The sequence below is a fragment of the Ptychodera flava genome, chromosome 12 (genome assembly GCF_041260155.1).
Source record: "Ptychodera flava strain L36383 chromosome 12, AS_Pfla_20210202, whole genome shotgun sequence".
In the NCBI taxonomy this organism is placed as follows: Eukaryota; Metazoa; Hemichordata; class Enteropneusta; family Ptychoderidae; genus Ptychodera; species Ptychodera flava.
Window position 1 is genome coordinate 8657033 of NC_091939.1, and position 23307 is coordinate 8680339.

Here is a 23307-nt window from a genome sequence, read left to right on the forward strand (position 1 = left end):
GCACAAACCTAACATCAATCATCGTTTGGAGCAGCTTTTATCACGGATCTTGTGAATAACAAGAAGTTTGAGATTAAATTGTTATACACCGATTCTCATATCACATTTGAATGTTGACAATTGCATTGTGACCAAAAATGACGACCATTGAGGAAAAGATGGCAAGGTACAGCTAGGAGTTATTGCAAATTTTTTGTGACTGCGTACGAGAAAAAAACTGTCACGGCCATGCTAACCAAATGTTGGATTAAATAGCGGCGACATGCTGGAACGAAAACGAGACACCGCACTTGTAGCGATTTATCTCCACTGTCGTCAGGGATTTTTGCACCGTAACACGAGATGTGTGACGGGTGACAAACGTGCGCTTGTGTGGCGTATTATGTGCATACCATCGCTTTCGCAAAATGCGTCGGTTCGGTTGGAAGAATTTGTCGAAATCGTCCGTCCGTATATATGTCCAAACTAATATTTGTCAAATACGCGCGTTCATGAGTATTTCAATCGTGCTTCACTGGGGGTTTCGATAGAGAACTAACATCGTTATTTTCACATTGCTGACGTGACTTTTGCTAAGTAAAAGCTTGTTTGCCAGTGACAGAAGAAAGGCAGATTCGCGAATTATTTGGCGCCAATAATTTTTGAGCAATATTAAAGTCATGACACTGTACACGCACTGACGGACAACGGTGGCGGATGCAAAATACATAGTTGTACAGTACCATTCATTCAGTGTTAGGTAGTCTTCCAAAACGATAATTCAATAGCTGCTATTTTTGTTCAGATTGTGAATCACTGAAAAATATATCTATCGTGCGATGATACATGTACAATCACAGTCGCTAGTGATTAGGCCTTCGCCGTGTGCCTGAGTGTGCAGTAACCATGAGCAACTTTGTGTACAACCTTCACTTATTGTCAAAATATCAATTACTGATCTCTAACCCCAACACAATCGCTCAGCACCATGCTGGATCTTTCAATACTGAAATTTTTGCACTTGACCTTACCCAATAAAACGTATAAACTTGTATAATTTCCGAACCTTTCTCCAAAGTGTAAAGAACAACAGACAAGCTGGCTGGGTGTTAATAATTGCCATTATTTTACGCCCGAAGGATTAGCAGATATGCAGATGCGTTAATCATGCTCGATGTGGCCGTAAGCAACTTAATTCAACTTTGATGGTTAAAAATATCGCACATAAATCCGTGTAGCTCGGATGTTTTCGTGAATTCGGTTGACCATGCATGCATGACAGCTGACATTATTATGACGTCAGAGGCAGAATATGTTCGTCAGACTACAGACTATGTTGTAGTCGGCGGTTTTGTTATGGCAGACCCCGAGGCGTAGCTCCGGGCAAATGGAGCACCCATCATGCGATGGTTGTGTTCTGTCACTGATACACCGCCCAGGAAGGTCGTTGGTTGGAGCGAGAATTAAACCCGATTTAGCGAGCAGATGTTGCTCAATCAGCCTAATGATCTCTCGCTCTACATGAATTTGCTATTACGGTAATAGACACTCAAACCCGTGGAATTGAGAGGGCTTGTTTCAAAGGCGCGGACCACACTGCGAGTACTGTCTTATCTAACGCACCTACTGATAGCTCAGAATTTCCTTCGCAGTCAGTCCCTGCTGTCAGCTCGGCAAGATGAACAAAATTATTATCCTGCTTTGCCGTGGAGTCTGCCACTAGTCAAGATATCATTAAAAAGATGACAGGGGCCATGATTCAAGTCAGAACAGACAAATCAAATTCGTAAGCTGCAGAGGCTCCCTCGAGCTAAATTTTTAGGGGGCAACAAACTTCATATTTTAATGGAAAATAAACCGAGAGAACTTGTACGGTTTGTTCAGTTTAATGCAAGGTGACGCTCCAACATAGAGTCAGTCATCAAAACCATGCCAATCAAAACAGTAGCAAAAATGTGACAAGCTATACTACCAACGTCCTCATGGCGACTATATTTATACTGATGGCACATTGGTCCTGGTACACTGCAGGCTGACATAATTGACGTGAAAATGGCGTAATCATATACGGCAAAATTGAAGAAAATAAAAAAGAGAGAGTTAACATGTGCCATCACCTGTGTTTTCATGCTGTTTTTCGCTTCTTTCTAAAAATGCCCTGATCGATAAGTTCAGCTCCAAGCATGACGAATTCAAGTTGAAAAAAGGACTTGATTTCTGGTTTTAACTAGCGTTGCTACGCTCTCATGTGGCCGCTTCAAAATCTATTATAAACAGAATCTACGTGTTCGTGATCAGAATAGTTTAGGTTTGTACGCAGGGACATCCTGAAAAGTACTGTTGACACTGTGAGAGTAGAATTTAACTCACCGTACCTGAACGACACTCGAATTATTGGTTTCGTTTTGTGCATACAAAGTCCTTTGCGAAATTTTGTCAGGGATCTTTCCGAAATAGGAAACCGACTCTCTGCTTTTTAATAATGTTATTCTAAGTAAGATCCAATTTACCGTAATCTAATAATATACCATGATAACGTTATTAAATGTTAAAAAGTCATCCTTCTAAATGCAGCTGACGTGCGATTGAAGTATTAAAGGCAAAGGGGGAAGCAGCACTCAAATGAGATTTCTGCGAATTTACTTCTCTCGGTAAAGTGTATCTTATAAATTATCATGTTTCAAATAAGATTCGTGATTTGAATTTGCAATGCCAGATAGAAAGCGCATTATGCTAGGGTAAGCCTGGTGAACTTTGCTTGACGGCAAATCACAGATTACAATGTAGAAATTATGTGTAATTAGAGCATGGGGAAATTCCATGTATGTAATTTCGATGTATTGATCCGCGGTGTGATTCTGTTTTGCTTTCCTTCCAATTTCCCGCTTACTTGACATGTTTACGGACTCTCAGGATGTCAAGTGGTAGTCATAGTGCACTGTGTTCCTCATCCGAAGTGCACGATTACTGAAATCTAGAATTCCTGACGGGCGTTTCGACCTTCTGTTTTGTTTTTTTTTGGTTTTTTGGGGGTGAAACACCTTGCTAAATAATCCTGCATACATGGACGCCATTCTGATGTGGATTGAGCCCTTGGGCGGTTCGATAACATCAAAACAATACATTATCATCCACTTTTGGGTACATCTTCTGGACAGTAAACGAACAAAACCTTTTCGCGTAATGAATCTGGGGAAACATTGCACAGTGACTCTCTGCACCCCCATGCTTCCCCCATGCTTCAATTTGAGAAATATTCTGCGGTTCGCTCATATTACTCGATATTACTTGAGTGAACTTGACTTACAGCTTGACCCGCTCATGGCCTTCCTTATTGCTTGAGAATATAAAATGCGCGCTGTAGCTTGGAATTTCTATACACCCTCCAATTAGTTCGTTGGGTTTTTTAATGTCCTTTTCTTTCAGCTCCCGTTTTATATCTTCAGTTCTGTTGAACGGTGACTAATACAGTACAAATAGTGATTCCGTGTCACACATGGCCGCACGGTATTTTCTGAACGCCTCTGTTTGTTATAGTAGATGCCGCCCGAGGTGACAAGAACACACTATGAAATTTGTCTATTTTTATGAAAAACTGTCATTTCGATATTTTGATTCTGTCTGCGAAATAAAAGCCCTTGAACACTCAGTAAATAACTGGGTCTTTTCGTTTTTTTAGCGCAATTTTCCAAGCGTTGGAATTCCGTCTGATGACAAGACCATAAGTGTATTTGCTCAGCTGTCACTTTTAAGTGATTACCGACGACTGGAAACCTGCAGCATGCATTTGATTTTATGTCCAGGAGGTTGCACTGTAACGTAACGCCGACGAACAGACAAACAGTCTATCGAATCCGAAATGAACTTATCGATGATTTACTCGTTTGACAGCCCGAGTTCGGAGGCAAATATTCGTCACAAATTGGCGGGTGAAAGTCGGGTCGTTCATAAATCGTCTGTCTCCAATTCTTTAATTCATCACAAGCTTGAGCTCATTTTAAAGCTCTTGGAGAAAGAAAAACTTTCACCGTCTTAGTTTTTCGAAAATCTTATTTTTCCCTCATAAAGTTAACACAGTTATGGCGGCCATTTTGAATTTCAAATATCACAAAATATTGGGTAATTTGTTTCGCTAGTTCCAAACTTTGCACGGTGACCCCAGAATTTTATTGTTGATAAAGTAAGAGAATGATAAAAAGTTTCATTCAGGAAAGTTTGAGCAAAAGTTTTTCACTTTCGAGGCACATTATACCTTAAATAGGTCAAAGTCTTGCCCATGGCAAATGCTCCACTGATCAACGAACGAGTCCGTTTTAACTTGTTCGATGCATGACATGTCATTTTAATCAGAGAGTAGACAATTTTATCGTTTCATTATCTGTTCTATCACGGTGGCATCCATAGACACAGTATAACATTCTGTACACACGACCTGTATAATTTATAAGATGCCCTGTTATTGCTATCAAGCGAATTTACGCCCGTGCTTAATTGTTCCCGGCATGTGAATGACTCACAACGTCGTGTAAACCTTTGGCAGTAGAATATAATCATTTTCCTGTCTATCTGGACTCAGTAATTATAAGGCTACAATACAGATACCTTTGAAAAATTAACATTACGATGCCTATGTGTAAATAACGTCAATTCCATTAAGAAACCGCTCAGCCTTATCCGTGATGCAGTGAAAATAATCAAATATGGAAATTAGGCCATTTCAGAATTAACGTTAACGATTGCACGCATATGTATTTGCATGGAGTTCGTTGCACTTTGGAAATCTGCGAACGTTTTTACTTCAGATATATAACATCGATGGCAAACTAGTTACTTTACTTCATTTAGGGCTACTTTACACAAATAAATATTTTTTGTTTTGGGTTTCTTACCACTTGCGGTCTCTCCAACGCGTCATAAGCCTATATTAGCACATACACCTAAAATAACGCTTACCCTTTAGGGACTAATCCCAGCTAATTAGGGCAACATTCCCAGCCAATTAATAATGATATGATTGACTCTGAAATGCCATGCACTTCAAAAGGACTGTTTAGATTTATTCAAAACCTATTATAGATCAATTAAGGCGTCAAATAATTAGCGCTTAGAGTTTCAGCAATTTATCGCACTAAAAACAATAGGATGGATCATGGTGTACGATCACTGCAGTACGGTCGGCACATCATTTTTTTATGCTTGCATTTCAAATTAATCACGCTGCGGCTGGATGACAATAAAATTACAAATGAGGCAATCTTTTAAACATGGGAATGACTAACCTCGTAAAGCTAAATTCTCCTTTATCGCTTCGTTGCTTCGAAATCTAGACAGCGTGGGGACTGGGTTGCTGTGTTATTACAATTCATGCGGTGGACGTGAGATTTTCAACTTCGAAAACAATTCTGAGTTCCGCCTAACGAGACTCATCTTTTTCATCTAAATCCACTTTAATATGAGTACCTGTTTCTGGTTTATATAATACAATATGATGAGGCAATAGAATGTGGATTTATTGAGAATTACGTCACTGATACGTCGAGAATATGTTCCACACACTGGGGTTGACATGTCCAGCATTGTCGAACACGAATATTCGGAACCTTGCATCCGAACCAGGAAAGACCCACTTAATTATTCATTCAAGCAAAGGAGCCTCGAGCATTTTTTTTTTTCGACTTTTCGAAAACTATGGGTCCGATAAGTCCGTACCCTGGCTGATTTTATCTTGAAACCCTGATGTATCTACCAGCATGGTAGAGAGCCGAATGTTGTATTCCGTTAAGGTAGTATGCGCCTCGAAAGTGAAAGACTTAAACTTTTGCTCAAACTTTCCTTAAGGAATCTTTCAACCATCCTCTTTCAAAATCGAGAATAAAAATCGGGGATCACCGTGCAAATTTGGTACTAGGGAAATAAGTAACTCAAAATTTACCGATATTTAAAATTCAAAATGGCCGCCATCCCTATGGAGAAATATAAAATTTTCGAATTTCGGAAAACTAAGCCGGTGAAAAGTTTTCTTACACAAAGAGCTTTAAAATGAACCCCCACAAGTGGTAGATCAGAAAAGAATTGTAGAAATTTGAGAGTCCGACTAGCTGTCCCCGAAGCGCGTTCTGCCTTAACAGTGATCTTCACTTTCATCTGCTGAAAGGGCTGCTGCTAATGTAAAATATTTATGCTGCGATAACAGTGATGAGTTGGTGTTAATTTTTAAATTTCCGAGTGGAAAATTTCTTAATTGATTTCAGCGGCTGTGGCACTTTTCCACATGGATGAACTGTTCTGACAAATGGATGAACCGTCCTGACACATGGCGTTTTCAAGATGAGAAGAGAAAAACTGATGTGATCAAACGAGTTTTATGTCTTCAGATTTGCATGATACAACCATACAGCATTATTAATAAGTTGAATTCACGTTGCAACGAAATACGTTATATATATATATATATATATATAATATATATATGACAGCTCATATATATGACAGCTCATATATATCCTACATATCTGTGTCGGTATTAAACCTCTGACAACAAGGCAGAGTATCGCATCTTAAGATGAGAGGGAAAATCAGTGATATATATATATATATATATATATATATATATATATATATATATATATATATATATATATATATATATATATATATATATGTCATTGATACACTTTTCATTAAGAGAGGAACACTTAAAGGTGCTTTAGGCCAAATAAAAAATGTGTTTCCTATTTTAAATCCGACGCTTAACTGATATTTGCATCTTGCTTTTGTTTTGATTGGTCACATCCAAACAAAAAAATTACTAAAAAAAGTTCCCGTACTTCCCATTTCCTCAGGGTATGTTAAAGTAACACACACTTTGTATACAATTATGATTGTGATTTATATCATGTCCACAAGGTAATAGGAGCGAGTATTAATTTCTCTGGTCGATTTTCAACACGAAAAAAGCAATTTAAGGGCACAATTTTGGTGTGGATTAACCGTACCACAGGTATACAGGTGAGAACCAATACTCGTTTCTGCCTTGTGATACATATAAGCAACAAGCACCATGACATTGCCGGTACGGTGAGTTAACAGTTCACAGTCAACGGGAAATAGCATATTAGTCTCAGAATCGTCAAAAGCCAGTGGGACTCTTAACCTGAATCAGTGAGTCACTTCCCTGGGCGGTGATCTCAAATTTGTGAATGAAGAAAATTGGCGGTATGAAAGGAACTTCATAAATATACATAACCGTCGGTCAATTTTACATGATGAGTGTTGTTCACCCGCTGTCAATCTCCACACTGTACTGTTGAAGTCGTCTCACTGATAAAAAAAAATAAAACTCGCCGAAAAAATTCAATGAACTTAATATGAATGGACTTGTTTGATGTTCGTTGAAATACCGAACTCCCTTTTTTGTACAATTGCTTTAATCTATCCGACTAAAAAATTGATAAATATATCATTTTCTTCGGTTTTTTAAGCTCCAATTTTTTCGGTCACATTTTACTGTTTTAGGCGAGCACGCGTAAATGAAAACTTTACTCCTTTTTATTTAATCCAGTTACTGACAGTTACTCAATTGATCATAATTTCGTTTTTCAAAGACTGAGTACCCTGAAAAAATGAACGCTAGACAATGCCCAAGTTCACGAAATTAAATCAGTACTTGTTAACAAAATTACTGTTCCTGCTTTAAATTCCTTGATTTTTAAAGTTCAAACAGCTGTGTCTTTTGATGCATTTCACTTTCTTTTGGTCCTGTTTGTAAAGTACAGTTTCTTGCTGTACTCAAAAATTTATATCACAATGCGCGGTGTTCAATTTGTCAGCCTATATACACGTAATGTCAAATGTTTTGTTGATAATTCGATTTCAGTCAGACGAGAATTCATCTGTCAACAGTAATTTTACATTTAAGGATGTAAGCGCCCCTAAAGAAAAAGACTTAAACTGTCACTCAAATTGTCCTCAAGGAAGTTTTCATCCATCCATTCACTTTCAAAGTCAAGAATAAAAATCGGGGGTCACAGAGCAAATTTTGGTACTAGAGAAATAAACGTAACCATAAAATTTAAGATCGGCCGATATTCAAAATGGCTACCATCCCTGTGTTAACTCTATGGAGAAAAATAAAATTTCAATTTTCAAAACGCTAATATGATGAAAATTTGTCTCACTCCAAGAACTGTAAAATTTGCTCCCACAAACAGTAGACCAGAAAAGTATTAAAATTTTTGAGAGTCCGACTATCTGTTCTCGGGGCGCATTCTTTACCTTCAGCTGAGATACACATGCCAGTGGTAGCAGCGATGGATCAGTGTCAGTTCCAAAAAAAGATATAATATTTTTTGAATTATGATTGTATACAGCAGCTCAAAAGGTTAATGCTTACTTTGACGTGGACAGATGAAACTCTGGGCAAAGATTGGGCAAAACAGGCTCTGAATCGACATCTACCGATCAAAATGACTGAAGCTAAGCGCTGTCATTTTCGCTTTCAAAACCATGGGATATGTCAACTACTTGATTGATTGTGGTCAATTTTACCCAGATCAATGTCATAATGCATAATACTTGATATGAAATTTGCTGTATTCTGTTTCGTCTTCATGAAGAAGGGGTCACCTCTAAGTCGTTTCATCATTACGATAGAAAACTTATCCACATTCAACGAATATCACAGGCCGTACGTAAGCTTATTCTGAAACTGCGCATGCCCAATCGTCGTTTGGTTTGACGGTTGCTATAGCATGCTCTGAAATTAACCGGTGAAGTTGAAATATTGCATCTAGCATGCTGTGTGCGGTATGTGGTTCTGCACTTTTGATTGGAAATTGTTAACATAGCTTGTGCGTTACTTGTAAGCGTTATCTGGTAAAGTGTTTAATTTTGAGCGCCACAATTTGAAAATAAGTGTAAATGAGCTTTCAAGGTTGAGTGATCCAGCAATGAACTGTATGAATGCGATACTAGTGTCATTGAAAACGTGTGACACCATTTGCTTTGAACTTAAATAAAACGCATTCATAAATTAAACATGACGGTAAGCGTGTGTGAGTCATTTTTTTCATCGGCAAATTAACATCGTGTCTTTTCAACAGTCAATTGTACTTCGAAATTTGAAATCGGTTGCAAAATATAATTTAATGTACAACAACGCTGAATTTCTACCTTCCATGAAGAGCAAAGAATGAAACAGAGGAATGCACTTGGGAAGTGCTAAATTACACAACATACATAGGTCTAGTATTAAGGTAGAACGCGCCTCGGGGACAGATATTCGGACTCTCAAACTTTTTCAATTCTTTTCTGATCTACCACTTGTGGCGGTTCATTTTAAAGCTCTTGGCGTATGAAAATATTTCGCCAGCTTAGTTTTTCGAAAATCGAAAATCTATTTTTTTTTCCATAGAGTTAACACAGGGATGGCGGCCATTTTGAATTTCAAATATCGGTAAATCTTGGGTAATTTGTCTCTCTAGTACCAAAATTTGCATGATGACCCCGGATTTTTATTCTTTACTTTGAAAGTGAATGGTTGAAAGATTCTGTGAGGAAAGTTTGGATAAAAGTGTAAGTCTTTCACTTTCGAGGCGCATACTACCTTAAACTATTCGCCATACCCAATCGGAGTTCATTCTGCGACTAGACTTTCAGAAATGTATGTGTATCTGTCGCCGGAAGGAAATGAAGTAAATTTCGAGTAGACCGCACGATCTCGCCAACCAAAATACACTCTCATTCATCCGTCATTACCCCCATTGTATCCAAGCAGCTGACTAAAATAGTGACGTCAGTTTCGATAAAGTAGCCAGTCAGTCAATCGATCAATCAGTTTAATAAACTGGTGTACCAATTATGATGAAGCATTCAGTTGTGCACAGTCCCCCTGGTCCCTGTGGGGACGGGACTATCACAGTGATTTTTGATGTGTGCTCTTAAAATGGCATACGTGGTTCATCGCGTGGCTCACAACTCGGAATACCTATATATGCGCGCAAAAGGTTCCGCACATTTGGGCGATCCTTTTCCATGATCGTGGATTTTTTACTGTATCACCACGGTCACTCGTGGGGTAGAGTAAACGTGGTATCACGCAATGCGTGCAGTACTTTCACACAAAAGCTGTGACGTCATTAATCCACTCAACAACAGTGGAGTGAATTCCGAAGGAAATAAACAAAACCTTAAGATCTAAATCGTCACAGAACGAACTAACGCAGTACGGTCTGAGCTGGAAATGTGACATGAATTACAAGCGAAAATCAAGGGGTTTGCTGGATGACGCGTGTAACTTCACGAGTAGGGTTGTGAGAGTGAAATGCAAGACAGGAATCGACAAGCTGAGAAGTTCATTACACGGTATCTTTCCTGTGGCGTTTAACTGGATGGATCGATGAGGAAGTGTACCCAATGCACTTACCCACTCGTGTATTACCGCTTGTCGCATATGTGCAGGTTGGCCGGCTTTATCGCTTGCAGTGGTGATAATGCCGAGGTACTGTATACACGGAATCGATTTTAGATCTATCACCGCGAGGCTTCAACTATTCATTAGAAACAGCAAAAAAGGGCTCTCTGTTTCTTTGCTTCATTCTGCGTCGTTCTTTCTTCTGAATCAGGTGAACATTTATCAAATATCAGATGAAAAAGAATGATGTCGCGTATCATCAGAGACGTTAATTTCAAATCATGAAAGGGCCTTGCGAGAAATACGTTTGTTGGCCTCCAGAAATGATAGTTGGTGCATGAAGTACATATATGTCAAATATCGTTCAGCAGTTTCATATAGGATCAAATAAATGTTTTCATCCTGACTTGATATAGAGCTCAACGTATCACTGTGCCCTCCAGGGCTTGTTGTAAGAACATGGGCGAATAGTAACAACTTTGGCAGCTCATTCTTGTTCCTCGCATTCACCCTCTCTGAACATAATAGAATTTCGTTCCCGTCATGCTGTGTTCCCATTCTTCGTACACAGAAACGGTAATTCTATCGTGGTAAGAAAAAGCTGCAAAGCATTTTGTGATTTATAAACTGCATCATTTTTCGGGGAGTGTGGGTTGATCGAGTGGGAAAATAACGCGACCCCAAGTAGCAGACGACAACATCGATGAATAAAACGCTGAGACACGTGAAAAGTGCCACGGGACGTAGCTAATTGGTTTAGGTAATGCAACGGCATTACTGTGACAGATGAGCGTCATATTCACCGATGAAATATGTCATTAGGACTCCCAAGGGTGCGATGAAAAGGTCGGGTGCCCTGCTGTGCAGTCTTGGCAGATGCATTTGCAGCCCGTTTTCAACCTCGAAAAGTAGTTACAGGGGTGTATTTTGGCCAGCACAAGGGTGTAACCCATTATTAGTAAATAAATCATTTAACGCACGAATCGTCATGGACGTCGCACCATTATCGTGAACGGCCGACCCCTTTACGGTAAAGACTAGCTATATTAGGGTGCGTGTTGCTCAGCATTGTGGCACGGAAATGAAACTTCGGCCAACCACAACCACCATGCAGAATAAGACGTGTCGTCACATGTGCCTATAGGGACAGTCCTTGTCCCTTGTGATACACTCAAGAACAACACTTTTGATATGTATACGGATGACGATAACTGAAATAAATCAATCATATCAAATCAAAATTTAAAAAATATGCCGCATCATTTTGCGTCACAGTGATAGTCTGGACTCGAATTGATTATGACTGTTTTGTTGGAAAGGTTGAGATTCCGAATTTCTTTTAACAGTGAAATTAGAATCTCCTTTGTAAGTGTTCTAAAGTAGATTGTTCACCTTCACTATCGTGTGTAACTGAACGGTTAATTCAGAATAGGTTTGAAAACTTGAGTGGGCACTGTCAAGGTATATTTCTATGGACGAATCACTTCATCAAGTTTTTATAAAAGTAATCACGGTGACAGTTTGTTCTTTAAACTTGTTCTTTAAAATAAATATGGGTTCTTTATTAAAAATGCCTATTCTCAGCTTGTCACAATTGCCTGTATGTATGCCCAAATTTGTTGACAACTGAATTCTGGTCTGGAGTAGAATTGATTTGCTGACAATAACACTGCTTCGTGTCCACAATGCGATGTATTTGCGAGACATATTCCAACATACTCTGACGAGAAAAAGAACAAACTATTTGTTTTCTGGAACAGACAGTAATGAATATCTTAAACATAGCTTCAAATGTCGTTTCTTTAATCCATTACATTTGTCTTCTTTTCAATGACGTATATGTAAAGTTTTCATAAAATGACGATAGCAGAAGGTTAGGTCAATATGTAACCCAGTTGGGGATTGAAGAAGACCAATGAAGTGGTCATATAGTATATCCTTTGCGTATATAAGCTATTCCTAGCAGAACGGTTATCTTTTCCTGTTCGGAAATCAACATGAAGCTCTGCTTGAAATTGTACAGTGGAAAACAAAATATTTCAACAGCAAGAGCCACTTTCAGCATTCTCCGTATACCAACGCTGTATCGTGAAAACTGCCACAAGATATATTTGCCGCATAGATGGGTGATACCTTCAGGTGGCAATTATCATCCATCGATACGCTGTACTCAGCTTACTGAACGGTCACACGATACGAATCGTTCAGTAGTCGTGTAAACAGATACAGAATGAGAAATGTTATCATGTAACCCCGGACATGCAATGACGTAGTGCACAGTTCGAAAGTTCGCACCGCTGCACTGTCTGCCGACATTCTGCTGACATTACCAAACCCCTATCTCAGTACAGTCAGTAGCAGAAAGACAGGAACACCGACAAAATATGGTGACTGCCTGCCAGTTGCGATACAGTGATTCATACGGTGTTAGATGTGTTTCGTCAAAACAGTTTCCGTGATTTAATAGTGAGAAGATTGAGTGTACATACATGCATACATACACACATACCCACGCACACACACACTCGGTGCAATGGTTAACATGATATCAGTATTATACGCTCAAAACAATTTTAAGTTCACATTCTTCAACACATTTGCTTAATCTGACTCTATACAAGTTTTCACAACAGTCCTGTTGCGAGACATGCTGATTTCATTCCGAGATGGCATACAATCGCTGCCAGGGAAGATCGTGGATTGATTTAAGCGCGAAGAGTAGTCAACCGTAGGGAAATAAATCCTTGTAGTTAATTAAGTCGACAATCTACAAGATGTGATGGTTGAGCTGGCAGAACATGTAAGTAACCCAGAGAAAACATGAAGAGATCTCGACTCTCGGAATGCCAGTCTGATTGATAATGGATCCTGTAACGACATTTAATTATTTGTCTCTGATTTCCAGACTGCACAACTTAATAACAGAAAGACATGCATTTAGTTTACCGATATACTTTGATCACGTAATTGCCGGCCTGTCAATCTTGTAAAATTTCACATCTTCTCTCGTACCACTAAAAATGAAATCAATTATTTCGGATTTTAACTAACTTAGAGCCCAGGGATTGGAATACAATGCTTGCGCCAGACTGGATAATTGCGAAATGCCTCTAATAATCTCTGTCTTTAGCTTCAGGTAATTTATTCGTGCTATATTCTTACCCTCACATGAAATCAATGTGCGAAACTAAATCATGTCAATTTCGCCTGAACTTGGGGTGAAAGGTCGACCATGGAAGAACCAGACCGCAGTCAATGAACAGCACAGCCTCTGGCGATCGACCGAGTGAATACCGGTGATGGAACGCGAATTGAACAACGGATATGGCTTTTTATCCTTTAAGTACACAGACGGTTAAACTCATTTATTGACATTGCCAGTCAGTTATCCATTAGCTGCGATATCGTCATACAATAGTCTAAAAGGAAAATCATTTCACAGTGTTTTTCAAGTCAAACGTAGTTACGACACCGCTTCATCCGGTATGTGATTGAGAGATCATACACGTGCATAAAAAATCTAGAGTGACAAATCCCGTGACTCGACAGCGATAATATTGTAAAAACCTGTTTTGTTTAAATACCTGAGTCGACTATATTGAAAAAGAAATTTGGTGTTCACTCTCATTGCGCAGGACACTCAAAAAAATTAATGGCAACATATAAAACGCATTTGCCCTGTAGGATGGCCTTGACAGTGACATGTTGAACAGACTCCGTTTTTCATTTACTGTGTATTCTTCGAACCTTTAGGTTACTCGCTTTAGCCTACTTTCAGCACAGTAACTCTAGTAACGGTGTGTTTCAGAAACGAATGTTCGTATGCGTTGTCAATGTAAGGTAGAATGTGCCTCGGGGACAGATATTTGGACTCCCAAACTTTTACAATTCTTTTCTGATCTAGCCTACCACTTGTGGGGGTTCATTTCAAAGTTCTTGGCGTAAGAAAAATTTTCACTGACTCAGTTTTTTGTTGTTTTTTTGTTTTGTTTCGTTTGTTTTATCGAAAATCGAAAAACTGTAATTTTCTCCATAGAGCTAATATAGGAATGGCGGCCATTTTGAATTTCAAATATTGGTAAATAGTGGGTAATTTCTTTCTCTAGTACCAAAATTTGTACGGTGACCCCCCCCCCCCCCGCGATTTTGATTTTGATTTTGAAAGAGTATGGTTGAAAGATTACTTGAGGAAAATTCGAGCAAAAGTTTAAGGCTTTCACTTTCGGGGTGCATACTACCTTAATACAGCACTGACGAGAGAAGCAAATAGAAGCAAATTTATGTAGTACAATTTTTATTTTTTTTTTTTTTCCCCCCCCCCCCCCTTTCTCCGCTAAGCATGAAAGAGACAGTAAGCTGTACTTTTGATGATTTTTACTGTTTTTGTTTTGTATACCAACTGTAAGTTTTGTGCTGCTCCCTGAAGTATCTTCAAACACCGACTATTTAGCTTGTTGATACTTCTATATGCGTAAAATGTTGCAATTTACATTCGAATTTTAATCCGGAATAAAATTCACTTTTCAACCATGATACTGCAGTCTTCACCGGTATACAGCTGAGTCGACAAGCGTCATGCTTTTGGGAGTAGAACTAACAAGAAACGAAAGTTGACATTAAAAACAAAAATAGTGAGAAAAAAATCAAAACACACGGCTACTATCCTTTTAACCAGAATCTCTAGTGTCTACATCTAATACCGGCTTGTAAATACCAACCCCGTGGCTATAGAGCGAACTGCTATAATCGACAAGTTAATTTTAAATGTAGAATGAGCCTTGGGGCAGACTTGCAAATGAAAGTTATCAACATCTTATCATCTCTCCTTGTATGGACTCATTATGAATGATGGAGAGAGAAGTCGGTGTTTGACCGATTGCCTTCTTTTTCGAAAATCGAAATTCATCTAACCCGTAGAGATAAAACAGTGAATGATCGCTTTGTTAAAATTACAGTCAATTTTTGCGCGTTGGTTCTAATTACATAAACCTACAATTATTCTAAGACTTCGGTCAAGTCTGCGATTCAAGTAACTCGCGGATGTGTTCGTTCTTTTCAATTGAAGCTGTATGGGCTTGATGAAAACTAACTGTATCGCATTCACCCTTCTGCGCAGACTCAACTGTTGTCAAAAGCTGACATTTTCTCTCAAGGATATATTAGGCCTACTAGAAATAAAATGATATAAGAGCTGTTGCAGACGACTTTTTGTCCCTTTTAAATGGCTGAATTTTATTGTGATTGTCATCTCATGAGAAATTCACATTCAGAACAACTACATTATCAAAAGTGAATAAAGTGCGTGTAATTTGACATTTAAAAATGAACACCCAAGAAAAATAAAGACTATTGGCTGGCATTAAATGGGTGGCTTTCACAATTAAATGGATCTTGTGAAAGATAATTTGATCTCTGAATTCGTTGGAAAGTGAGCATACTTTTCCACTAAATTCGGCGATGATTTTGCACACACTTTGTGAATGCAGATTAATAGCGACTTGTATCAACTCTATAGGGGACACTGATTTGTGTTCCTAGTGTCAATTATGAGCTTTTTCATGTAAAATACATGAACAAAAGTCTAAGACTCGTTTTCGAGGTATATTCACTATTTGAAGACATGTCTATAGCCTAGACCCTTTTTCTTGGCTTTGGCCTCCGTGTCTGACTCAGTGGTCGGAGACACGGAGGCCAAAGCGAACAATTGGATCTAGGCTTACATGTTTATCATGTTTATTACACATGCCGTGTTTTAGTCGCGAGTAACTTGTATTGGACATCATATTTCAGGCACGCAGACTCCACTGAAATTGAGTCTTGATAGTTGTCAAACATACAGAAACCGACAATAGGGAAACTTACGCCCTCTGTTCCTTTGAAACGCCCAATCCTCCATGGTATCAAGGTATTAGATTTTTCTTATTACATTTCCATTTTAGAAAGTATTTCTCATTAGGAAGTAGCAGAGAAATTGGGTCTCTTTATTTTATTACAGTATTTTCACAATAAAATGTGAGAAAATAACTTATTTATAATTTTCCACAAATTGAGAAGTCATAAAGTCCCGTGAAGAGTTGCCGAATCGTGTAACAGGTCGAATTGTCGGCTATCATCAGAGCCCGGCTGTCCCCTTGCTTGCGACATAAAAACTGCGTAAATATGATATCAAACGCTACCGACTTCGCCCCCGTTGGCAACCTCTAGACGACAATATCAGTACTCCTGTATTCCCCGTTGGTGTAAGAAATCATGGGTGAAATTTACAGTCAGTTGATAAGTACACTTAATTGACAAGCCTCCCCGACCCGTGTTCATGATACGAGAAATTACTTATCCTTGGAGAGTTCCATGCAATAATCTTGTTAATCAATTATTCATAGATAATCTTTGTTATAAAAAGGCACGTTTTGCGCGCTGGTTTTCGCCCCACTATACATAAAGGCTAATGACCTTTGACTCCACATTGACTGTAAATCAATCATGCCACCTTTATTATACTAACCAGGATTGCAGCGTTGGTACATCTGAATACTTCAACGGCACTTTACATCAAGTCTGTTTATTTATCCTTCCCCGGTGGTTCAATGCCAATAAACACAAAGTATACTTAGATGGAACGGTTAAGATTTATAAAATAGGAGTTGAATTATTTGCTCATGGAGCACTTGCTCTTTCTAAAGACGGGGCGACTAGAAATATCGTTGTGGTTCATACAAGATGTGCAAGATGTTGGTCGAGGAGTTCTCCTTGGTTAATACGGTGTACCTTACGCTCCCTAGAAACATTTAACGAAATTCTGGTGCACGTCGCTGGGAGAACGGCGGCTGAGTACACCGTAAGCGAGGAGTGATCGTTGACTAACAAAATGTCGTACGCTATCCTTACAAATTGCGGAAAGTGTAAACCACAATTTTTCTATCGACATTTTGTCGTGATTCACCGCCGTAATGAGAGGATAACAACACGATCTCAATTACAGGGACCAGTAGCTGTTACTGTTGATGATTTTCACTCACTGTTTTATATGGTATACAGTTGCAAGTGCTTGTTCAACTCCAAATAGCATGTTCAAACACCAATACACAAGTAAATGTACTGTTACACCGGACCAGTATTCACTTGACAACAATAACAGTGCAGAGTCCCCATATACAGGCTGAGTTCAAGATCCATTAGCTGTAACTTTGGTCATTTTTTTTGTTTGTTTCTGTGTATCATCTGCAGTTTCTGGTGTGAATCCCTGAACCATGGAGAAATTCCTAATATTTATCACATAAATATACCTTATATGCGTATAATCTGCATTGTTATTGTTTAAATTTTGTATTCAGGTCCGGACTAGAATACATTCATCAACAATAACAATGGTCGTTTCACACATACAGGCCGTGTTGGCAAACAGAACACCGGGCATTGGTCATGATGATCGGATTATAGTAAAATTCTGATACATTGAAACAGAGTAGTGAAAAATTAGTCAACAGTCACAGCTAATGTCCCTTTAACAAGCTAAACATGTGTATCTCAACATGTTTTGAGGAGTAAAACAAGAACTGTAGTTGACATTAAGCAAAAATAGCGAAAAAGTCATCACAAAGTTACGGCAACTGGTACTAACGCGATTGGAACTAGTTTGGGATAACTGGATGGGGAAGTAATGTCGATTTAATCTACAAAATTAAAGTAATCTCATCTACTTTTCTTTTTGCATTACACACTTGTCTTTAATAGTAATTTGCAATATTGCAACATTCAGCTGTATGGCACCTAACACTTTTGAGAAATTTGAAAAATATGAAAATCCAATTATCCCAAATTAGTTCCAATCGTGTTTACGTTATATTTATGATACAAAACTTGTCGCTTGCTACAACAGTGACTTGTTCATTCAAATTGAAAGTTCTGTTCTTTACATTTCGTCAATCGCGACATTGGCATTGAACCTTATAATCAATAATACCGAGTATGAAAAATATGAAAATCCAATTATCCCAAATTAGTTCCAATCGTGTTTACGTTATATTTATGATACAAAACTTGTCGCTTGCTACAACAGTGACTTGTTCATTCAAATTGAAAGTTCTGTTCTTTACATTTCGTCAATTGCGACATTGGCATTGAACCTTATAATCAATAATACCGAGTATGAAAAAATATGAAAATCCAATTATCCCAAATTAGTTCCAATCGTGTTTACGTTATATTTATGATACAAAACTTGTCGCTTGCTACAACAGTGACTTGTTCATTCAAATTGAAAGTTCTGTTCTTTACATTTCGTCAATTGCGACATTGGCATTGAACCTTATAATCAATAATACCGAGTATGAAAAAATATGAAAATCCAATTATCCCAAATTAGTTCCAATCGTGTTTACGTTATATTTATGATACACAACTTGTCGCTTGCTACAACAGTGACTTGTTCATTCAAATTGAAAGTTCTGTTCTTTACATTTAGTCAATCGCGACATTGGCATTGAACCTTATAATCAATAATACCGAGTGTTCCTGAAGATGTGAAGCCGGAATGCAACAACAATTAATGTTGTCCTCGAGTTATTTAAAAAAAAAGATTGCAAATTTCGAATGATTCTGCCCGTACGTTGACAGAAATTGCGTGGTGACAAAGGTTCCACGCGGCTTAACGGTAAGTTGTTTGGATTGGAACGGATTACGGAGACCGTACGTTCTCATTCCGCAACTCATAAATTGGCCCCTTTTCAAAAGCAAGGAAATCAATTTAACACGAGCTGTTCGCACTGTTTAGCCCGCAGGCCTGACAGATGTAACTGTTGACTGTGTTACTTTGACGTATTCTGTACAATTGTTAAACGACGTGTGTCGCCATGTTGTCAGTTGAAGTCTGTAGAATCAATTATGGCATCTATATTTCTTGTAGCGGATACCGACGAGGTTTTAGTACACATCTTAAAAATATTACATAAATGATAAATTGGCCACTTGCATGTAACAGCTCTCTTTTATCACAAAAAGAGAACCACAAACGACTGCAGCTAAGAAAAGAGAGAAAGTATATCAAGCATACTTCAAATGTAAGAACTTTCGAAAGAAGTTTAGAAATCTTAAAATGCAGAAAATGTACTTAAAACGTGACAAACCCTTGAAGGTGTTCGACGTACTCATGCAAAACTTCGAAATAAAACTAAAACGCTGTGCATATAAGGCATACAGATCAACGGAGTAGAAGGGGGTTGAAGAAAACGGGCTTGAGCGGGATGGTCGCACTGGATTTCCTTCTTTCCTTAAAGGGACAAAGTCGGCCATTTTTCATGCATTTTGTTTGATGCGAGATACTTCTTATATTGTTTGACATGTTGAAAGATACTGAATGAATGGGTGACCATGCATATATTCGACCCCGGTTTTAGACACAATACATGAAACCATCCCGAAATTGAATTAATGGTCAAGACCATTAATTCATTTTCGCGAGGGTATCATTTAATTTGTCTAAAACTAGGGTCGAATATATGCATGGTCACCCATTCATTATCTTTCAACATGTCAAACAATATAGGAAGTATCTCGCATCACACAAAATTCATGAAAATGGCCGACTTTGTCCCTTTAATGCCGCTGAAATATTTTGCATTTCTATTCTTCAAACAAAAATGAAAAACTTTCATCGTTTGACACAGAATCAAGTAACCAGTGCGCAAAATTTCGAAATGGGTCGATAGAGAGCATACAGCTTTTCAGTATGTCCGACAGCATACTTTCAGAGAGTAAGCTCGAGTACAAGTGGCCCGCAAAAATCGCGTACAGGATTTTCATCATACAGGTATCAAGACGATGTTCACTTTGGTGTGTGCAAGGTAAAACATGCATGACCGCATATAACTGTTAATGTATTCTTAAATTGTTGTTGTAATGTAAAATAGGCTTCTGTTTCACTCTTAAGTCATGTCAACGCGCTTGTTATTGATCGCTGTAGTATGTCCCACCAAAATTTTAGTGTAACATTTTACAATTTTTTTGTGCATCTTTCTGCAAGTTTTCTGATAATTTTGGACCAAAGGAATATTACATTTCATTGCCTACAGTTTTTTATCAAAATTCTGGCAAAAATCTGGAAAAAATGACTAGGTTATATTCATAAAGGCGACAAAAAATGATTTTGGCGCTCAAAGGTTAAACTGTTAACAGCCTGTACGTGTGTTGTGTCCAATTAAAGTTGTTGATGACAATGCAACGTTAGTTTGGACAAGAATGTTTTTGTTAGTAATAACACTGCACGTTGGACCTCATGCGTTGCGTTTGCGAAACAAACTTTATATCTTTACATCATCACCGAAAAATGCACTTGCTTACTTATGATGAAAACATTCTTGAGAGGTACACCTATTGACACTTTAAATTCATATTTACTTGGTCAGCGTACATTTCGGAACTGCTGTTGACCGATATCCGCCACTGTCCTTAGGTTTCCATGTCTCGTTTCCAAGGTCATCGAACAGTGCAAGATTTTGTGACATCAGGCACTGCTAGGTTTTTGTTTTGTTTTGTGCTTTTGTTATTGTTTTGCTTTTTTGTTGTTTTTTGTGCTTTTGGATTGTGTTTTGTATTTTTTTGGTTTTGGGGGGTTTCTTGCTATCTTGACATTGTCTCGAATATTTACGGTTGTTCACATATTGCAGTTCAAACTCTCGGGACGTGTTTCAGCTATATCAGAAATGACAGTGAGTATGGATGAACGTCGGGTTATCTTTCGGTTCGCTGAGCGCCTTGACCAGGGTTAGCTATGCGCTTCCACTGGGTTCATGACGTCACGGTGACAAGATAAAGTGCGGTCAAGTTCGGTAACCTCTCGTACTCTGCCGTGTAGGTCATAGAGTTCATGATTCTGGTACGATTTGAATTCGTGAGTCGGGAAGGTGTAAAATGTTTTCGGAGAAGACGAGTGAATGTTTCCACAACGGCACTAAGCTGACGGTTTCAACACCACTGTTGACACATATTCAACTTCGTCAAGTGTAAAGAAATACGGATTGGTACTAAAAATACTACAGTAACTAGGGGAATGTAAAAATAAAATAGAAAACACGTGAAATCTTGGTTGCGAAACAAGAGGGGCGATGCGCTCGTTCGCCAGTGAACTGAAACAGGCCACTTTCATTAGGGCGTTCCCCTAAACAGTTGTCTGGATTCGTCGCTCAACTGCCGTTATTCTCGTCGTTTTTTCCGAGACAGCTGTTACACTTCTTTTTGTTAGTTTATAGTCGAATCCCTAGTCACGTGACTACGCCTAATAAATCTCGCATTTCGCAATGCTAACGACCTTGTGTCGTTAATCAATTTCTCGCGAATAAGCAATGCCGCTTGTAGAATACCCTGACAGACTAAATCATGGAGCCGTTTATCAACCTCGTTTCTCACCCCTTGTTTGAAATTTTCGGAGTGACTAAAATTCTGGTGCGCTGCAAGCATGTTGTGAATTTGCTTGGCTGGCTTCAATACGGCCTCGTATGACTTTGGGCCATAGAACATTTCCTTGCTGCCAAAGATATATGAAGCGCTAGATATCAATCTAAAATTCTGAAACCAAAAATGTACAACCGGGTGACTTACCGGTAAACGTGAACAGAGCCATGATGCCAAGGATAGGCAAGAGTCTCCGAAAACAGCTCCTTCCAAATCGAAACTTCCCCATCGTCAAATTAATTTATTATTTTCGGATGCAGAAAGCGGTTTTGAGTGTTGAAGCTGTAATAAAGCGTCGACAGTACTTTCCGTTAGAACTGTATGGTGCCACACTCGTTGCAGTTCACTGGGATACATTAACATCAAGGGGAAAGTACAATACTGGCTACGTGGTGGGCTGTGACACCTCTCAGAGCCCCCACGCAAAATTCACTTGAACTGACTTTCCGTGTGGGAATTATGTGATGGTTCGAAGGGATTAATTCGTCCAGGCGATGACTGGTGATGAGTTTGAAGTGTCAAGTCACACCGTAGGAAACGGCGACAAAACGTCAACAGCGGTGTGAGGGTGTTTTCATATCGGCAGAGTGGTTTGGTGGCTGCACGGTGAACCGGCACAACACAGACGCCTTGCAGTCCCTATCTCTGCTTCCACTGTGATGATGCCAACACCATTGACCCGTATCATGTGCAGTACTGACCAACGCATGGAACAACCAGGTCGGGAAGTGTGTCCGAACCACCGTCAGTAGACTGTCCACAATATTGCACGATACCTACGTAAGATGTACGCATGTGCACATGTAAAATCCCCGGCGGCCGATTAGTTATTTAACAGGACGACCGTATCAAATTGAAATGCAGCAACTAAACCACGTACACCTGCTCGCGTGATGAAGACTCGCCGTCTGCTGACCAACCCCGGGTAAAAATGGTATCGTCCACATTAGGATTCCAAACGATGTAGACTCATCGTGCTAGCAGATAAAAAGAACAGATACTAGCAGTTCAATTTCTTGTAATTTGGCCTTATTTTAGGTCAGATAGTTAAAAATTCTTGAAATGTTTTGACAGCGTGGATAATTGATTCCCGGCTAAGGAACAGATTCACATAATTATCTTCCCGGAACTCACTTTGTCAGAACGCGATCATTTGTATCCGAAAGTCCCAATGTTTTTGAACATGATAATCAGTCATTAAAGAAGTTCGAACTACCCACAGGATTCATTACGCCCCCTGTGTTTGTCATAGGAGAATCATACATGTATTCGCAATCGTTCGTCCAAAGCAATAGTTTAAAATCATCATCGGATATGCGACATAAAATAATCTACTTCAGTTTTACGGTATTATCAGCGGTTTCTTAGTTTGTCTGTCCATCTTGATAGGTCTCATGATTACCATGACAACGCCGTGGACTCTCTAGTTTTTCGTTGTTAGATTCAATTTATATACATGAATATATGTATTA

At 38.8% G+C, this 23307-nt stretch overlaps 1 pseudogene; it reads right to left on the reverse strand.

The window, feature by feature from the left end:
• LOC139144891 (neuronal acetylcholine receptor subunit beta-4-like) overlaps positions 1 to 22714 on the reverse strand; it is a 50843-nt pseudogene extending 28129 nt beyond the window's left edge.
• Between the last annotated feature and the right edge of the window lie 593 nt (positions 22715 to 23307).